Below are 19469 nucleotides of genomic sequence, written 5' to 3' on the forward strand. Positions count from 1 at the left end.
GCACTCCAAAACACAAGTACAACGAACCAAATTTAGGCTTATGTACTCCAAGGATGAAATGAAGAAAAATCAAAATAAATGAAATGATTTTGATTTTGGATAGAAGAGAGGATGAGAGATGTTTTGCATATCAAATTGTGTGGAATAGGACACCCAAAGGATCCTATTTATAGACCATGAAAGGGTGTGGACGAAATGGTTGAGGCCAAACCATGCACCCTTTCCAAACAATGCACCTTTATGAAAAGGTGTCTATTCATCGGACAACCGTTGACCTGATTTTCGTCCTTTTTCGTAATTTATCATTCATCCGATATTGGTTTTCGAAATGCCAAATATACTCTTCAATTCATGCAGAGAAATCAAAATTCTCTTTCGGGGGCGTTGCCCCCGAGCCCCCACGACCCCCGCGATCTGACCGAGCAGGTCGATCCCCGTTTGTGCGCCCCGAAGCGGCGAAGTGGCAAACAATTTTGCCTAAACGGATTGAGTCGAGCTTTTGAGTATTTGGCCGAACTCGATACAAAGTCACGTTAATCGATTTTCAATTCTCGATTTATTTAACCAATATCCAACATCAAGATGCTCCATATTTCAACAAATTTGACAGTCCTACAACAAATATGCTTAGTCAACTTTTCAGCAGGCAAGCCCATGACCTAAGGTGACTTTAGTTTTTGAGCCCTTGGTCTGGCGGCTACAAGCCTATAACAACTACGAATTGATCGTTGGACATGAGGATAAGATCACGTATCATATATCCAATGGACATTAAATTTTCTTTCTTGATATAAAAGCTCACATATTTAGTACATTTCAAAGGTAATATGATTCTTATATTGCAGTTTGGCAATCTTCATCTTGACACCCATATTTTCATTTATTGTGTCACTCTCACACATAAATACTTTCTTCTCAGTTTAACTTGAGCATAGAAATGTTCGCTACAATTGCACCCTAATGGAGCTTCGATCACGAGCAGTCAATGTGGTGTCCAAGTGTACAAATAACATATACTTCAATTGAAAATCAGTTAAGATCTATTGACGTTGAGTTTCTAGGTCAACATGCTACGTTCATGATTCTCTTAAATCCTCAATTCGGCCTATATTGAGAAAAAAAATGTTCTTGAAGCAATGGAATGGTATCTTCATTCATTCTTAAAATATTAGACCCGAGTGGGACACCAAAATGGAAACGAATGCAATTATACTGATTCCCACGCTTTATTTGGTAATGGAATAAACTAATTCATTGTTGGGAGCTTACTATTGGCTACAGATATAGCAATCTTACCCCCCCCCTCCCCCGAAAATCCCTTATTTGCTTATCTTTGTCAGATACCACTGTATTTGGCGATTTTTGTTGGATATTGGTTAAATAAATCGAGAATTGAAAATCGATTAAAGTGACTTTGTATCGACTTCGGTCAAATACTCAAAAGCTCGACTCAATTCGTTTAGGCAAAATTGTTTGCCGCTTCGGGGCGCACAAATGGGGATCGACCTGCCCGGTCAGGTCGCGGGGGTCGTGGGGGCTCGGGGACAACGACCCCGAAAGAGAATTTTGATTTCTCTGCATGTATTGAAGGGTATATTTAGCATTTCGAAAACCAATATCGGATGAATGAGAAATTACGAAAAAAAGGACAAAAATTAGTGAATAGACACCTTTTCATAAAGGTGCATTGTTTGGAAAGGGTGCATGGTTTGGCCTCAACCATTAGTGAATAGACACCTTTTCATAAAGGTGCATTGTTTGGAAAGGGTGCATGGTTTGGCCTCAACCATTTCATCCACACCCTTTCATGGTCTATAAATAGGACCCTTTGGGTGTCCTATTCCTCACAATTTTGATATGCAAAACATCTCTCATCCTCTCTTCTATCCAAAATCAAAATCATTTCATTTATTTTGATTTTCCTTCATTTCATCCTTGGAGTACATAAGCCTAAATTTGGTTCATTGTACTTGTGTTTTGGAGTGCTACAAACACAAGTGTAGCCGTTGTATCTTGGGAGTCGATTGCCGAAATCCGTAGGCACCGTTGCGGGGCAAATTCGACTTAAGGACAAAGAGTCCAACTCTTGCCTCGGCTTTGTCCCTACTTTCTTCTTCTTCTTTTTGTTTGTGTTTTCTTTGCCGTTACTCTTTCCAATTTTCGGCACGGATTTACAAACCATCATTATACTTATTTTGGCGTCACTATTCACAAAATTCATCCAACAATCTTAAGTCGAATTTCTATAAATTTTGTGAAAGTGACATTCTTGTTTGGTTAAACTTGTTAAGTTTAACTTCTTCTTCACTTCTATTTTTGGTTGATCTTCTGTTTTACGTAAACAGAAATGAATACGGTTCTTAATATCGATACTACTTCGAATGAAACTTCGAACATGGGAACTTCTGAAGGAAGTGTTCCTACCGGTGTGATTCCTCCCGTTGTGAATACAAGTACTACTAATGTGATTCCTCCGGTTGTGGGTGCCCCTACTATCGTACATTCAAACTCCGTTTCACATGGGGAAAAGCCGGATAAATTTGTTGGGGTTGATTTCAAAAGGTGGCAACAGAAAATGTTGTTTTATCTCACAACCCTCAACTTGGCGAAATTCTTGAATGAAGATCCTCCCGCCATACAAGAAGGGGAAAACAATAGGGTATCTTTGATTGCATTGGACGCATGGAAACATTCGGACTTCTTATGCAAGAATTACATTCTTAATGGCTTGGACAACGCCTTATACGGTGTATATTGCTACAAGAAATCTGCAAAGGAACTATGGGAGTCTTTAGAAAAGAAGTACAAGACCGACGATGCCGGAACCAAAAAGTTCATTGTGGGAAAATTCTTGGACTACAAAATGGTAGATTCGAAGATCGTCATCAGTCAAGTGCAAGAATTGCAAGTCATACTCAATGACATTCATGCGGAAAATATGTCCGTGAGCGAATCATTTCAAGTGGCTGCAATTATCGAGAAACTTCCACCCATGTGGAGGGACTTCAAAAACTATCTCAAGCACAAGCGCAAGGAGATGAACATTGAAGAACTTGTGGTCCGATTGAGGATTGAAGAAGACAACCGAAGTTCGGAAAAACGAGCTGGGAATAGCATACCACAAGCAAAGGCAAATGTGGTAGAATCTAGCAACAGCAAAGGAAAGAAGAGAAAGCATTCCGTTGAATCTACAAAGAAGAATGCAAAGAAGTTCAAGGGCAATTGCTACAATTGTGGAAAGACTGGACATCGCTCAGTTGATTGTGCAAACCTAAGAAGCAATCCCAAGCCAACATTGTCGAATCTGATGCCATATCAAATGGCATGTCCGATATGAATTTATCGACAGTTGTTTCTGAATGCAACCTTGTTGGAAATCCCATGGAATGGTGGGTTGATACGGGTGCAACCCGTCACATTTGTGCCGATAGAGGAATGTTCACATCATACACTCCAACTGAGGGAGAAAAATTGTTTATGGGGAACTCCTCAACATCCAAAGTGGAAGGACAAGGCAAAGTGGTCTTAAAGATGACGTCAGGAAAAGAACTTAGTCTCAATAATGTCCTTCACGGTACCGGATATTCGCAAGAACCTTGTGTCGGGTTCTTTGTTAAGCAAGAATAGCTTTAAACTAGTCTTTGTATCAGATAAGTTTGTACTTACCAAAAATGATATGTATGTAGGCAAAGGCTATGTAAAAGATGGACTATTCAAAATGAATGTCCTAACTGTTGCGCCAAATGCTACAATCAATAAAACGTCATCTTCAGTTTATATTCTTGAGTCATGTAATCTATGGCATCATAGATTAGGACATGCAAACTTTAATTCAATACGAAAGTTAATGAATTTAAGTTTACTTCCGAATATGCATTTTAATAATGGAAAATGCGAAACATGTGTAGAGGCAAAAGCGGCCAAAACACCATTTCATTCGGTTGAACGAAACACCACACCATTAGAACTAATTCACACGGATGTGTGTGATTTGAAGTTCGTACAAACAAGGGGTGGTAAAAAGTACTTCATCACATTCATAGATGATTGTACAAGTTACTGTTATGTGTACTTGTTGAAAAGCAAAGATGAAGCTTTGGAAGTGTTTAAACACTACAAAAATGAAGTTGAAAATCAACTTGGAAAACGAATTAAAATGATTCGTAGTGATAGAGGTGGAGAATATGTTGCACCGTTTGAAGAATTTTGTGCAGAATCTGGAATAATTCATCAAACAACGGCACCATATTCACCACAATCTAATGGAATTACTGAACGCAAAAATCGAACGTTAAAGGAAATGATGAATGCAATGTTGATTAGTTCGGGCTTACCTCAAAACTTGTGGGGGGAAGCCATACTTTCTGCAAATCATATCCTTAATAAAATACCACACAAAGATAAGGTTGAATCACCTTACGAATTATGGAAAGGTCGGAAACCTTCCTACAAATATCTCAAAGTGTGGGGGTGCTTAGCGAAAGTACAAATACCCAAACCTAAACAAGTTAGGATTGGACCAAAGACAATTGATTGTGTCTTTATTGGATATGCTATCAATAGTAGTGCATATCGATTCTTGGTTCACAAATCCGAAGTACTTGATATACACGTAGGTACAATTATTGAATCAAGAAATGCGGTCTTCTTTGAAGACAGTTTTCCGTGTAAAGAAAAGGACGTAAGTTCAAATAAACGAACTTATGATAACATACATGGAAAGAATGATGATCTTCAAGTAAATGAAGAATCGAGACGTAGTAAAAGGCAACGAATTTCAAAGACATTCGGTCCAGAATTCGTAACCAATTTACTTGAAAATGATCCTAGGACATTTGATGAAACAATGTCCTCTCCCGAAGCTCCTTTTTGGAAAGAAGCTGTACACAATGAAATTGAATCCATCATGAGTAACCATACTTGGGAATTGGTTGAACTCCCTCCGGGAAACAAAACTTTAGGCTGTAAATGGATCTTCAAAAAGAAATTGAAGTCGGATGGATCAATTGATAAATACAAGCTCGATTAGTAGCCAAAGAGTATAGACAAAAAGAAGGACTAGATTTCTTTGATACCTTTTCATCCGTTACAAGAATTACGTCTATACGTGTCTTGATTGCAATGGCAGCATTGCATAATCTTGAAATACATCAAATGGATGTCAAAATCGCGTTTCTAAATGGTGAATTAGAAGAAGAAATCTACATAGAACAACCGGAAGGGTTTGTTGCACCAGGAAATGAAAAGAAGGTGTGTAGACTTGTAAAATCATTGTATGGATTGAAACAAGCACCGAAACAATGGCATGAAAAGTTTGATAAAACTATGTTGTCAAATGGCTTCAAAATCAATGAATGTGACAAATGTGTCTACATTAAAAACGCACCTAATGAATATGTAATCATATGCCTATATGTTGACGATATGCTAATTATGGGAAATAACTCCAAAGTCATTTCCTCGACTAAGAAAATGTTAACAAAACATTTTGACATGAAGGATATGGGAGTGGCGGATGTAATATTAGGGATTAAAATCTCTAAGACATCCGATGGTTTGTCATTGTCTCAATCACATTATGTTGAGACTATACTTAAGAAATTTAAGGCGTATGACGATAAACCGGTTAAGTCACCAGTTGACTTAGGTATCCACTTAGCCAGACTTAGGTACTTAGCCAAGAATACTGGTGAGCCCGTATCTCAATTGGAATATTCGCGTGTCATTGGTAGTTTAATGTATATTACCAACTGCACAAGACCGGATATAGCATAGATAGTCAACAAGTTGAGTAGATTCACTAGTAATCCAAGTGTTGTACATTGGAAGGCATTAAACCGAGTTCTTAGATATTTAAGACACACGGTTGAATATGGATTACACTACTCAAAATATCCTGTGGTATTAGAAGGATATACTGATGCAAATTGGATATCTGACACTAAGGATTCAAAATCCACGAGTGGTTATGTATTTACCATTGGAGGTGGAGCCGTGTCCTGGAAATCGTCTAAGCAAACGTGTATTGCTCGATCCACGATGGAGTCTGAGTTTATTGCGTTAGACAAAGCCGGTGAAGAAGCAGAATGGCTTCGTAATTTTCTTGAAGAAATTCCATGTTGGGAAAAGCCGATTTCTGCTATTAATATACATTGCGATAATCAATCGGCAATAGCAAGGGCACAAAACAGTATGTATAATGGTAAGTCTCGACATATCCGTCGGAGACATAATACCATTAAACAGTTAATATCGAATGGTATAATCTCTATTAACTATGTGAAGTCAAAAGAAAATTTGGCTGATCCTTTGACGAAAAGACTTGCAAGAGATCAAGTTTACCATCTTTCGAGGGGAATGGGCCTAAAGCCTATTGAATAGAATTACTATGACGGAAACCCAACCTTGTAGATTGGAGATCCCAAGATCTTGGTTCAATGGGACAACTAAGTCATAAATGATTTGGAATAAAGCACTTATTCCCATTCCTAAAATTTAAAGTGCTATGTAAAATGTGTATAAGGATAAGTATACATATATACTTTTAATGATTCATAACATTGAGATAGAAAGGTATGAGATCACCTATATAAGTGTGAAATGGGGCCGTTTCTACGAGAATTCGAGGCTTAATTCTCTTAGAGCACTTATGAAACCAAGAGTTGTCCAGGGCCAAAATGGACTCAACCATGAGAACCGAATAGGTTAGATGAGTCATGGTGTTGGTACAGTTGTTTGGTTTTACACGAACGGCTGGATGGTTCAAGATATCGCGTTCACCAACTAGCCTAGTAAATCCGATTGCATTCAACTAAAGAAGGTTCAAGGCCACAAGCTACCTATCTTGATGCTATGACTTGTCGTGTGTACTCCATTTGTTAGAGTTTGCATTTCATTCGCATTGCATTCGCATTGTACTGCGCATATCGAGGAATTTCCATTCATGTGGGGGATTGTTGGATATTGGTTAAATAAATCGAGAATTGAAAATTGATTAAAGTGACTTTGTATCGACTTCGGTCAAATACTTAAAAGCTCGACTCAATCCGTTTAGGCAAAATTGTTTGCCGCTTCGGGGTGCACAAACGGGGATCGACCTGCCCGGTCAGGTCGCGGGGGTCGAGGGGACAGCGCCCCCCGTGGGGGCTCCGGGACAACGCCCCCGAAAGAGAATTTTGATTTCTCTGCATGTATTGAATGGTATATTTGGCATTTCGAAAATCAATATCGGATGAATGAGAAATTACGAAAAAAAAAAGGACAAAAATCAGTTAATAGACACCTTTTCATAAAGGTGCATTGTTTGGAAAGGGTGCATAGTTTGGCCTCAACCATTAGTGAATAGACACATTTTCATAAAGGTGCATTGTTTGGAAAGGGTGCATGGTTTGACCTCAACCATTTCGTCCACACCCTTTCATGGTCTATAAATAGGATCCTTTGGGTGTCCTATTCCTCACAATTTTGATATGCAAAACATCTCTCATCCTCTCTTCTATCCAAAATCAAAATCATTTCATTTATTTTGATTTTTCTTCATTTCATCCTTGGAGTACATAAGCCTAAATTTGGTTCGTTGTACTTGTGTTTTGGAGTGCTACAAACACAAGTGTAGCTGTTGTATCTTGGGAGTCGATTGTCGAAATCCGTAGGTACCGTTGCGGGGCAAATTCGACTTAAGGACAAAGAGTCCAACTCTTGCCTCGGCTTTGTCCCTACTTTCTTCTTCTTCTTGTTTGTGTTTTCTTTGCCGTTACTCTTTCCAATTTTTGGCACGGATTTACAAACCATCATTATACTTATTTTGGCACCACTATTCACAAAATTCATCCAACAATCGATTAAAGTGACTTTGTATCGACTTCGGTCAAATACTCAAAAGCTCGACTCAATCCGTTTAGGCAAAAATTGTTTGCCGCTTCGGGGCGCACAAACGGGGATCGACCTGCCCGGTCAGGTCGCGGGGGTCGAGAGGGCAGCGCCCCTCGTGGGGGCTCGGGGACAACGCCCCCGAAAGAGAATTTTGATTTCTCTGCATGTATTGAAGGGTATATTTGGCATTTCGAAAACCAATATCGGATGAATGAGAAATTACGAAAAAAAAGGACGAAAACTAGTGAATAGACACCTTTTCATAAAGGTGCATTGTTTGGAAAGGGTGCATAGTTTGGCCTCAATCATTAGTGAATAGACACATTTTCATAAAGGTGCATTGTTTGGAAAGGGTGCATGGTTTAGCCTCAACCATTTCGTCCACACCTTTTCATGGTCTATAAATAGGACCCTTTGGGTGTCCTATTCCTCACAATTTTGATATGCAAAACATCTCTCATCCTCTCTTCTATCCAAAATCAAAATCATTTCATTTATTTTGATTTTCCTTCATTTCATCCTTGGAGTACATAAGCCTAAATTTGGTTCGTTGTACTTGTGTTTTGGAGTGCTACAAACACAAGTGTAGCCGTTGTATTTTGGGAGTCGATTGCCGAAATTCGTAGGCACCGTTGCGGGGCAAATTCGACTTAAGGACAAAAAGTCCAACTCTTGCCTCGACTTTGTCCCTACTTTCTTCTTCTTCTTGTTTGTGTTTTCTTTGCCGTTACTCTTTCCAATTTTCGGCACGGATTTACAAACCATCATTATACTTATTTTGGCGCCACTATTCACAAAATTCATCCAACAGCTTTGTCAATTTTTCGAGCACCTCACGGGCAAATTCACATGGATATTACGTGTGGAATTGACCTTTTTTCCCTTCTCTTTTTCTAAACACAACTCTCGAACATTTATGTAGTACAATATTTTTGTTACGATTGTTTATTCGAGTCTATGCACTAGTGAAATGCCTATTCGGTAGATCCATAAATACATTGAGGTTTGAGGATATTCTTTGTACAATTTGATTTTAAAGTTGAATTTTGTCAAATTAGACGTCTTTTAGAGGATCTTAATTAAAAACATGGGTATAACTAAGAGAGAACAACTTTTCACTTGAATTTATGTTTAACAAAGTTTAAATTATAATTTAAAATGTTACTGACCTATTTTTTTTATACATTTTGAGGATTAAAAACATTGCTATGACACCCTGAAATTAAAAGTAGAAAAGAAAAAGAAAAAACAACCAAAAAAAGGTATGCTCTCAACTAAAAAAGTATGCTCCCATAGAATGGTATATTCTCCAAATTAATTTGGTCAGTAAAGTCCATAACTCCATGTTCTGTGGACTGGACTCAGACAAAATAAGTCAAAATAAGTTGTGAAGCAGATCTTTATGGAAATAAGAAAAAATGAAATATCCAAACAAGTTGCTATAAGTAGTGGAGCAGATTTGCCCTTTTCCAATCTAGCCTTAAAAATATTTGGACCCCATCAAGTGGTGCTGTCCATGGAAGTCCACGTTCATGAATTTATGATATTTAGATTAAATATTAAAAACAAAAAAAAAATGTTATCAATTTGAATAGGGTAATTAGCACAAAACATCCCTACCTTTAGATGTTTTTGTGGAAAACGTCCCTACCTTTCATTTTTTGGCGAATTACACTATTACCTTTACCTTTTTATGCGCAAAACGTCCTTCTGTCAACTCTCCGTTAAAATACTCCGTTAAATCAAAAAGGTAATTAGCACAAAAGGTCCCTACCTTTCAAAGTTATTGTGCAAAACATCCATACCTTTTATTTTTTTAGCATAATTAGCAGAAAAGGTCCCTACCTTTCAATATTATTGTGTAAAACGTCCCTACCTTTCATTTTTAGCATTTTTACCCCTACATTTCACCTTTCATTGCGCAAAAGGTCATTTTCATCTATTTTTTCAATAAAATGACGATTTTACCCTCCTATTGAAATAAAACAAAAAGAAAAGAAAAAAAATAATTAATTAATTAATTGCAATCATAGTTCTAAATCTTTCAAAACATTACAGATAAATCATAAATTCTCAACCACCACCATTTTCACAACCTATCAAGCTGCCAACTATAAATCCACATAATACCACCTTTCGGCTACCATGCCCACCGGACTGCACCACCGTAAATATGGTTGTTTCGGACATATTGGTGATCAATACTATGGAGGAGGATATTGGGGAGAGTAAGGCGACACTGGTGGTGGTGGAGTCCGATAGGTGGTGCTATATGGATCTATAGGTGGTGGCTTTGTGGGGTTGTGAAAGTGGCGGTAATGGAGAATTTAGGATTTATCTGTAATGTTTTGAAAGATTTAGAACTATGATTGCAATTAATTAATTATTTTTTTCTTTTCTTTTTGTTTTATTTCAATAGGAGGGTAAAATTGTCATTTTATTGAAAAAATGGATGAAAAGGACCTTTTGCGCAATGAAAAGTGAAATGTATGGGTAAAAATGCTAAAAATGAAAGGTATGGACGTTTTGCACAATAATATTAAATGGTAGGGACTTTTTCTACTAATTATGCTAAAAAATAAAAGGTAGGGACGTTTTGCACAATAACTTTGAAAGGTAGGGACCTTTTGTGCTAATTACCTTTTTTATTTAACGGAGTATTTTAACGGAGAGTTGATAGAAGGACGTTTTGCGCAAAAAAAGGTAAAGGTAAGGGTGTAATCCGTCAAAAAATAAAAGGTAGGGATGTTTTCCACAAAAACATCGAAAGGTAGGGATGTTTTGTGCTAATTACCCATTTGAATATTAAATATAAAAAAAAAGTCCTTAATTTGAATATTTATAAAACTTATGATACTTAAAACTAATGATCACATTCTTTGAGGAAGATACCTCAATATTGATGGAAGAGGTCCTGAACTTTTTCAAATTATAATTTCCCCCCAAGAACGTCGGCTAATGGGTCAGAACCCAATTTACCAATTAAAATAGAGGTCGGGCTGTCCCGTGAGGCAAAACCACATCCACATTGACGTTCAACCGAACTTTCTATATATTCGCCACTATAATCTGCACCTACCATCGCCTGCAGGCAGTCAATTCTTTTCCTTTCTTGAGAAAAGAAAGTTTTGGGTTTTGCGTCCCTTTTTCGTCATCTTTGCAGAAATTTGAATCCTTGGAGTTTCTTCGAATCGGTGGATTTCGAGTGAGTTCGCCGGCGATTCTGTGGTGGTTTTGAGAGGCACTTAAGGTGGGGGTAAAACCAGGGGAGGACAAGTTGTAGACATCACGGCTATACTCAGAGTACATCGATCTGTTATCCATGGCCAGTCTGTACGTCGCAAGGGTTGTGTAATTGAGAGCAACCATTTGCCGCACGGCGGACGTGGCGCTTTGCCTTCTGAAGGCGGTAGCCCTTCTGACCTCCTCTTCCTCGCCGGCGGCGGTTTATACTATTAGGTTCCTACTTCTGTAAATATTTGTAGAATCATATAATTCGATTTAATTAATACTTAATTTGATAAGGATCTGTCTGCGTTTTGGGTTTGGGGTTGGTGGGTCTTCTTTGTAATTGCTGGAGAAAAGTATTTATTTTAAGCGATCTAAAGATGATGCTGAGGATCAAGAGAGTTCCTAGTGTTGTTTCCAATTTCCAAAAGGAAGAGGCGGAGGAAGACTCCCGCTATGCCGGCGGCTGCGGCCGTAATTGCTTCAGAAGCTGCTGTCTTCCAGGTATCTATCTATTAGACCCTTTTGAATTGAAGAAAAATTGGGAACTTTTTCTTTAATTTGGGTTATGAATATACTTGCATTTTGATTGAATTAGGGGCAAAGCTGCCTATGTATACTTTCAAGACGGTGAACAAGATTCAACATGAAAAGAAATCAGTTGGCTCTGAAAACAAAGAGCCCCCATTTGCCTTCCTGGACTCCCTTCTTCTTGGAGAGGTAAAGATTTTGAAAAATTACTCTTTTTTACCCTCCTTTTAACTCAAATTCATATAATTTCGGCTGAAATTACTCTTATTTGGTGGTAGTGGGAGGATCGGATGCAGAGAGGCCTCTTTCGCTATGATGTCACTGCTTGCGAAACCAAGGTATCTTTTTCGTCTCTTAATTTCAGCATATAGATGTAAACAACCATTTTTTGTAGTTTCTTTGTTTGTCTTTGTTGCGTTTAAGTGTGTGTGAATGTTTATGGTCTATAGGTGATTCCTGGTCAATATGGCTTTATTGCACAACTGAATGAAGGCAGGCACATCAAGAAGAGGCCAACAGAGTATCGGGTTGATAAGATAAAAGGCTCCTACTAGGAAGATAACCACTACAAATGGGGGTGTGAAAATTTGTGATATTCTTAACTATCCAGTCAGAGGTCTTGTTTTTGAGGGCGGACACACTCTGGAGGAACTATCGAAGATCGTCTCAGACTCCTGCATTTGCTTGCAAGACAACAACATTCCTTATAATGTTCTTATTGCTGATTCTGGAAAACGAATTTTCCTATTCCCACAGGTGAAAATGTTTGATTTCCATGCCACTTTTTGCAACCCTGTTTAATCTTGATTTGCACGCTGCGCAATGATTCACATTTTTTTCAGTTAAAGTCAGTCATCTGCTAACTTTCAATGTCGTACTGACAGTGTTATGCAGAGAAACAGGCTCTAGGAGAAGTGAGCTCTGAGCTTCTAGACACACAAGTTAATCCAGCAGTTTGGGAAATTAGTGGACATATGGTACTGAAAAGGAAGGAGGACTATGAGGAGGCGTCCGAGCAAAATGCTTGGAGGCTCCTAGCTGAGGTTTCCCTGTCTGAAGAGAGGCTCCACGAAGTGAAGGAGCTTCTTTTTGAAGCCATATGTTGCAGTACGGAGGAGTACAAAGGCGTTACACAGAACATCCTCGAGGAGTCGGATGTCAGCCCTCGATCTCTTGAAGATGTGGATGCCCTTAAAGGCTCCAACCCTGCTGTAGTGTCTGTGTAGCAGAAATTAATACTGGGTTCTGAGCTAAAAATTGGCTTTGTTGATAGGATTTCGGTCCCGCTTCTTATTTGATATCAAATGTGTGTAATGTCGGATTTTCTATACTTTCCATTGTGGATATTCTTAAATAATGCAAACTATGTTTGCTCTGCTGTTGGAATGTGTCTGTAATTTTATTTAGTGGGTTTGCTAATCCACATTTGTGTGTAATGAAACCTTTGTTCTAGACGTTTCAATCCTTTATTGATTTTTTTATTTTTCAGCAGCACAAGCTGGACCACAAAGGGGCCTTGTTCCTTCAACAAGTTGGACCCATTATACTAATCATTTATGCACCACTCATTTTTGTGCACGCTTGCAATCAACAGCACAATTACCTATCATGCACGACCATATAAAGATTGAAACACTAAAGTGAAGGATCATAGATTGGGAAACAAAGAGTCATCATACGAAAAATCTATAGAAAAATTTCAAGTCGAATGGTCGATCACGTAAAACAGAAACACAAGGCACAGAATAACATTGTCAAAAAACAATTTTAACTTAAAATTCAATGGAATTTTTTTATTTTTTTATTTTTATTTTTTATTTTTTGAAAATGTATAAAAGAGAGTGATAAATACTTGTCCCTTAACTTTCAAATTAACGAAAGGCGATGGATCGGCTGCAGGTTTCTTGTCTTCCTCACGCTCGACGTTTTACTTTATCGCTTTCTGTAACTGTTTTTTCTATACCAATTCGTTTCTTTTGTACGGCAAATACTGGGATTTCTAAGTCAATAACAAATCTAATGGAGGGTGATACTGACATTCCCTACAACCCGATCACTACATTATCTCGACGACCAATTTTAGATGAACTTGCAGTTCCACCTACGGAGTGCTCGAGCATATGGTGGCCTCGGGTTATTATGCCCGACCACATCCTGCTCGGCTACATCGCGCATTGCAAAACTTGTCCTCGAGCGCTAGCAGTCCTCGAGCATATGCTCCCCTCACAAACCTATGATATTGTTGACCCTTTAAAACTCCTATACAATTAGGACTCTAACTCAACCATACACTTGACTCCCGCAGGGATTCTATCCCACATATAATTATAGAATTTGAACAATTCCTTAACCATTCAGGACTCCAAGAGATAAGAATGTCCAGATAGTTGAGTCCCACTAGGAGAATGTCGCTTACTACTATAAATACAGAACCTTGAGCCATTACTCAGATACGTTTTTCATTATTCTTTAGTATATAGCCTCACGCATATAATTCCCTTTCTAACTTAAGCATCGGAGGGGTGACGAAAATACACCTCGTTGCCTTTGTTTCAGGTACCGGAAAATTACGGTCGTGCTAAATCCGAATCATCAAGCTCAAAAAATCTGCAGGTACGATTTTTGGTAGCATCAGAGGGTATTCTTGACCTTTTACATTACTTTGCACTTTAACATCTCATTTTTTAGGGTGGTTATATTGTCATCACAATTTCTATTTATTGCACCATATTTTAATTATAGTTAAGCTCATCATCTTTACTAATTGTAACAATTATTTCCATAATTTCTTTCGTAGGATTCTTATTTTCAGGATGACAAAAATACCAGCCAACTTCGATACCTACGAGCCTCACCCCAAACGAATCGGGTAATCGGGTCGGATATGAGCAGGGAATTCCGCCCCGAGGTGGGTACAGGTAACGGGCCCTACCCTGTCCCGTTTAAATTAAATTTTTTTAATAAAATTTCAATATTTTAAATAAAAAACCTCCACGAAATTTCATTAATTCTAATAAAAGATGATTTAACATTTAAAAATTAATTAATTAATAAAAATTTTAATAACTATATTATTGTCTCACTTGAATAAATGGGACATTAAAATAAATTATCAAAAACTATTAAAAAAACAAATGAGTACGTAAATGGAGCAACCGCCCGAGGTTAAATGGGTTCCCGCCCATGATTTATGTTAAAATACTTTGTTTTTATACTTTGAAATGATGGGAAAATCATTTTCATACTTTTTATTTATTTATTTTCAAAACAATAATGAGAAAAAGTTATTTTATACAATTTTAACAGACTTTTAAGCATAAAATTGTTATCAAATACAAAATGTATTAACTAATGAAAAGTTTGAGAATAAGAATAACATAATAAATAATTAGAAATATAATTGCTATAATGAGCAAAAATTAAGAATCTTAAGTGTAATTAAAATATAATGCAAAAAATAAAATTTGTGGTGTGAATATAATTACATTTTTTAAAACATAGAAAATATGAATAAATCAGGATTTGTGTGGTTACAAGTTTGACGGTTGAGATTGTCTTAGGTGTGATCCTACGGATGTGAGTGTGAGTCATTTCGAACGTCCACGTCGATAAGCCACATAGGAAATACAATTTGCGTTTTTCATTTTTCTTTTGAGAATAAATACGCTGCGGAATTTGTAAGCTATTGGGATTTTGCTATTCATACCCCCATTTTTTGAACACTTTTTAGTTCAGAATATGTTCTTTAAGATAATTGATACTTGACCTCAAAATCCAATCAGATTCAGGCTATAATGAGCAAAAATTAAGAATCTTAAGTGTAATTAAAATGTAATGCAAAAAATAAAATTTGTGGTGTGAATATAATTACATTTTTTAAAACATAGAAAATATGAATAAATCAGGATTTGTGTGGTTACAAATTTGACGGTTGAGATTGTCTTAGGTGTGATCCTACGGATGTGAGTGTGAGTCATTTCGAACGTCCACGTCGATAAGCCACATAGGAAATACAATTTGCGTTTTTCATTTTTCTTTTGAGAATAAATACGCTGAGGAATTTGTAAGCTATTGGGATTTTGCTATTCATACCCCCATTTTTTGAACACTTTTTAGTTCAGAATATGTTCTTTGACCTCAAAATCCAATCAGATTCAGAAGTCAACAGAAAAGTCAAACTCATCCAATTGGCATATTACTCGTACAATATAACAACGTTATAATGAAAGGATAAACTATTACCCCGTTTGACCCGCATTCTTTTAAAATATACATTTTTAAAAGGTAATTTGACGTTATTTTAACTGCACATGCTTCAATAAAATAATATTATATGTAAATTCAAAACTTTTCATCATTTTTAAAGTATATTCTTCATCAATCTACTATTTCAAAATACATTCTTTGAAAAAGGTTCAAACACACACTGTGTATATATTGACAAAAGAATGAGAAGTGGAAGGTGGATACCTTCAAGTGAGGTAGATGAGACCCTCCATTACATTAGTCAACATGAAATGTTATTTCACAATCGATCCAAAATATGTTGCAAATTCGTGGTCGACCAAAACCCTATTGAGGTAAGCTAGGCCTATTTGGCATAATTTCGAATTGGGATGGCTCTGAGGTCCCGTGATGGACTACCAAATGCTCAGTTAACATGAAATGACACCTCACAATCGATCCAAAATATATTGCAAATTTGTGGTCGACTACAACCCTGTCGAGGTAAGCTAGGCATATTTGGCATAATTTCAAATTGGGTCGGCTCTAAGGCCCAATGATGGACTATCAAATGCTTAGTCAGCTCTCGTGGAACCATGATTTGTCAAGCGTACACTACGTGACACATTTATGTAGCAATATGGCTTATAAATGCCACGTTGTTCAATTGAATATTTTTGGTGCAGAATTTCTGCCAGGCAATTGAGAAACAGACACAAATGTGTACCATCTTAGATTCTGAAGAGCAACTGTCTATAAACTGAGTTACAAGTACATATTTTCTTAAATTTTGCTTAATGTACAAAAGTTTTGTTTCATAGAACCGCTACAAGATAATTACAGTTGGCAAGTCTCATGCGGGGCTCACCTATATAAAAAAATGCCAAAATCCCCACCCACCTCACCTATACTGTGGGTACCTAGAGGGATTCTATAAAACCCCTGTACCTCAAGCAAGTTTCTATTTTCTTATATAATCAAAGGCTTTCTGTTAAGATTTGTTTTCTTTATAACTTTAAACTATCTTCGTCTTTTATTCATATAGGATTATTACAACAATTTGCGATGACCAAAGTCCTAGTAATTTTAAGTCAATTTTCAAGCAGTATTTAGATTGGTTAAACTAGGTAAGTTTAAAACTTTCAATTTCTAGAACCTTGTAGAATCTGTTTAACTGCAAAATCAAGAAATTATTATTTTTCCTAAAACCAGTCGTTAACTGGATATATCAAGATAAAAAATTTATACTTCTATTCAACAAGGTTTATGTTGTCGGACAACTTTTTTTTGAAGACCATCTAAAACAAGAGTATTCTCGTGATCTAAATTGGTTTAAAAAAAAAAAAAAAAGCCCCCCTTAACCAATGATGAGAAAGTGTGAATCAACCTTAAAAAAATAAAATGCAAGACTTTTCTTTCCTTTGTTTTTTTTTTTTTTTTCCAGATCTTAAATTCAAAGTGAATAAATGGGACATTAAAATAAATTATCAAAAACTATTAAAAAAACAAACGAGTACGTAAATGGAGCAACCGCCCGAGCTTAAATGGGTTCCCGCCCATGATTTATGTTAAAATACTTTGTTTTTATACTTTGAAATGATGGGAAAATCATTTTCATACTTTTTATTTATTTATTTTTAAAACAATAATGAGAAAAAGTTATTTTATACAATTTTAACAGACTTTTAAGCATAAAATTGTTATCAAATACAAAATGTATTAACTAATGAAAAGTTTGAGAATAAGAATAACATAATAAATAATTAGAAATATAATTGCTATAATGAGCAAAAATTAAGAATCTTAAGTGTAATTAAAATATAATGCAAAAAATAAAATTTGTGGTGTGAATATAATTACATTTTTTAAAACATAGAAAATATGAATAAATCAGGATTTGTGTGGTTACAAGTTTGACGGTTGAGATTGTCTTAGGTGTGATCCTACGGATGTGAGTGTGAGTCATTTCGAACGTCCACGTCGATAAGCCACATAGGAAATACAATTTGCATTTTTCATTTAGGAAATAAAATTTACGTTTTTCATTTTTCTTTTGAGAATAAATACGCTGCGGAATTTGTAAGCTATTGGGATTTTGCTATTCATACCCCCATTTTTTGAACACTTTTTAGTTCAGAATATGTTCTTTAAGATAATTGATACTTGACCTCAAAATCCAATCAGATTCAGAAGTCCAATCAGATTCAGAAGTCAACAGAAAAGTCAAACCTCATCCAATTGGTATATTACTCGTACAATATAACAACGTTATAATGAAAGGATAAACTATTACCCCGTTTGACCCGCATTCTTTTAAAATATATATTTTCAAATGGTGGTTTGACATTATTTTAACTGCACATGTTTTAATAAAATAATATTATACGTAATTTCAAAACTTTTCATCATTTTTAACGTATATTCTTCATCAATCTACTATTTCAAAATACATTATTTGAAAAAGGCTCAAACACACACTGTGTATATATTGACAAAAGAATGAGTGGAAGGTGGATACCTTCAAGTGAGGTAGATGAGACCTTCCATTACATTAGTCAACATGAAATGTTATTTCACAATCGATCCAAAATATGTTGCAAATTCGTGGTCGACCAAAACCCTATTGAGGTAAGCTAGGCCTATTTGGCATAATTTCGAATTGGGATGGCTCTGAGGTCCCGTGATGGACTACCAAATGCTCAGTTAACATGAAATGACACCTCACAATCGATCCAAAATATATTGCAAATTCGTGGTCGACTACAACCCTGTCGAGGTAAGCTAGGCATATTTGGCATAATTTCAAATTGGGTCGGCTCTAAGGCCCAATGATGGACTATCAAATGCTTAGTCAGCTCTCGTGGAACCATGATTTGTCAAGCGTACACTACGTGACACATTTATGTAGCAATATGGCTTATAAATGCCACGTTGTTCAATTGAATATTTTTGGTGCAGAATTTCTGCCAGGCAATTGAGAAACAGACACAAATGTGTACCATCTTAGATTCTGAAGAGCAACTGTCTATAAACTGAGTTACAAGTACATATTTTCTTAAATTTTGCTTAATGTACAAAAGTTTTGTTTCATAGAACCGCTACAAGATAATTACAGTTGGCAAGTCTCATGCGGGGCTCACCTATATAAAAAAATGCCAAAATCCCCACCCACCTCACCTATACTGTGGGTACCTAGAGGGATTCTATAAAACCCCTGTACCTCAAGCAAGTTTCTATTTTCTTATATAATCAAAGGCTTTCTGTTAAGATTTGTTTTCTTTATAACTTTAAACTATCTTCGTCTTTTATTCATATAGGATTATTACAACAATTTGCGATGACCTAGTAATTTTAAGTCAATTTTCAAGCAGTATTTAGATTGGTTAAACTAGGTAAGTTTAAAACTTTCAATTTCTAGAACCTTGAGCAAGGGCGGACCCAGACGTCTAGCATTGTGGGGTCAAAATTTTAAAAATAATTTTTTTTAATAAACAACATAATATCAATAAAAATAAGTTAATATGTATTTTAACACTTTGAAAACATCGTATAATTACATCATTATTAATATTATTAAATAAATTTTGCTACTTGTATAGTTTTGTTTATCATTT

At 36.3% G+C, this 19469-nt stretch overlaps 1 pseudogene; it reads left to right on the plus strand.

The window, feature by feature from the left end:
• Positions 1–10877: 10877 nt before the first annotated feature.
• Positions 10878–13112, plus strand: LOC111370773 (annotated as a pseudogene).
• The last annotated feature ends 6357 nt before the right edge of the window (positions 13113–19469 follow it).

Source organism: Olea europaea, chromosome 21, assembly GCF_002742605.1.
Source record: "Olea europaea var. sylvestris chromosome 21, O_europaea_v1, whole genome shotgun sequence".
NCBI lineage: Eukaryota > Viridiplantae > Streptophyta > Magnoliopsida > Lamiales > Oleaceae > Olea > Olea europaea.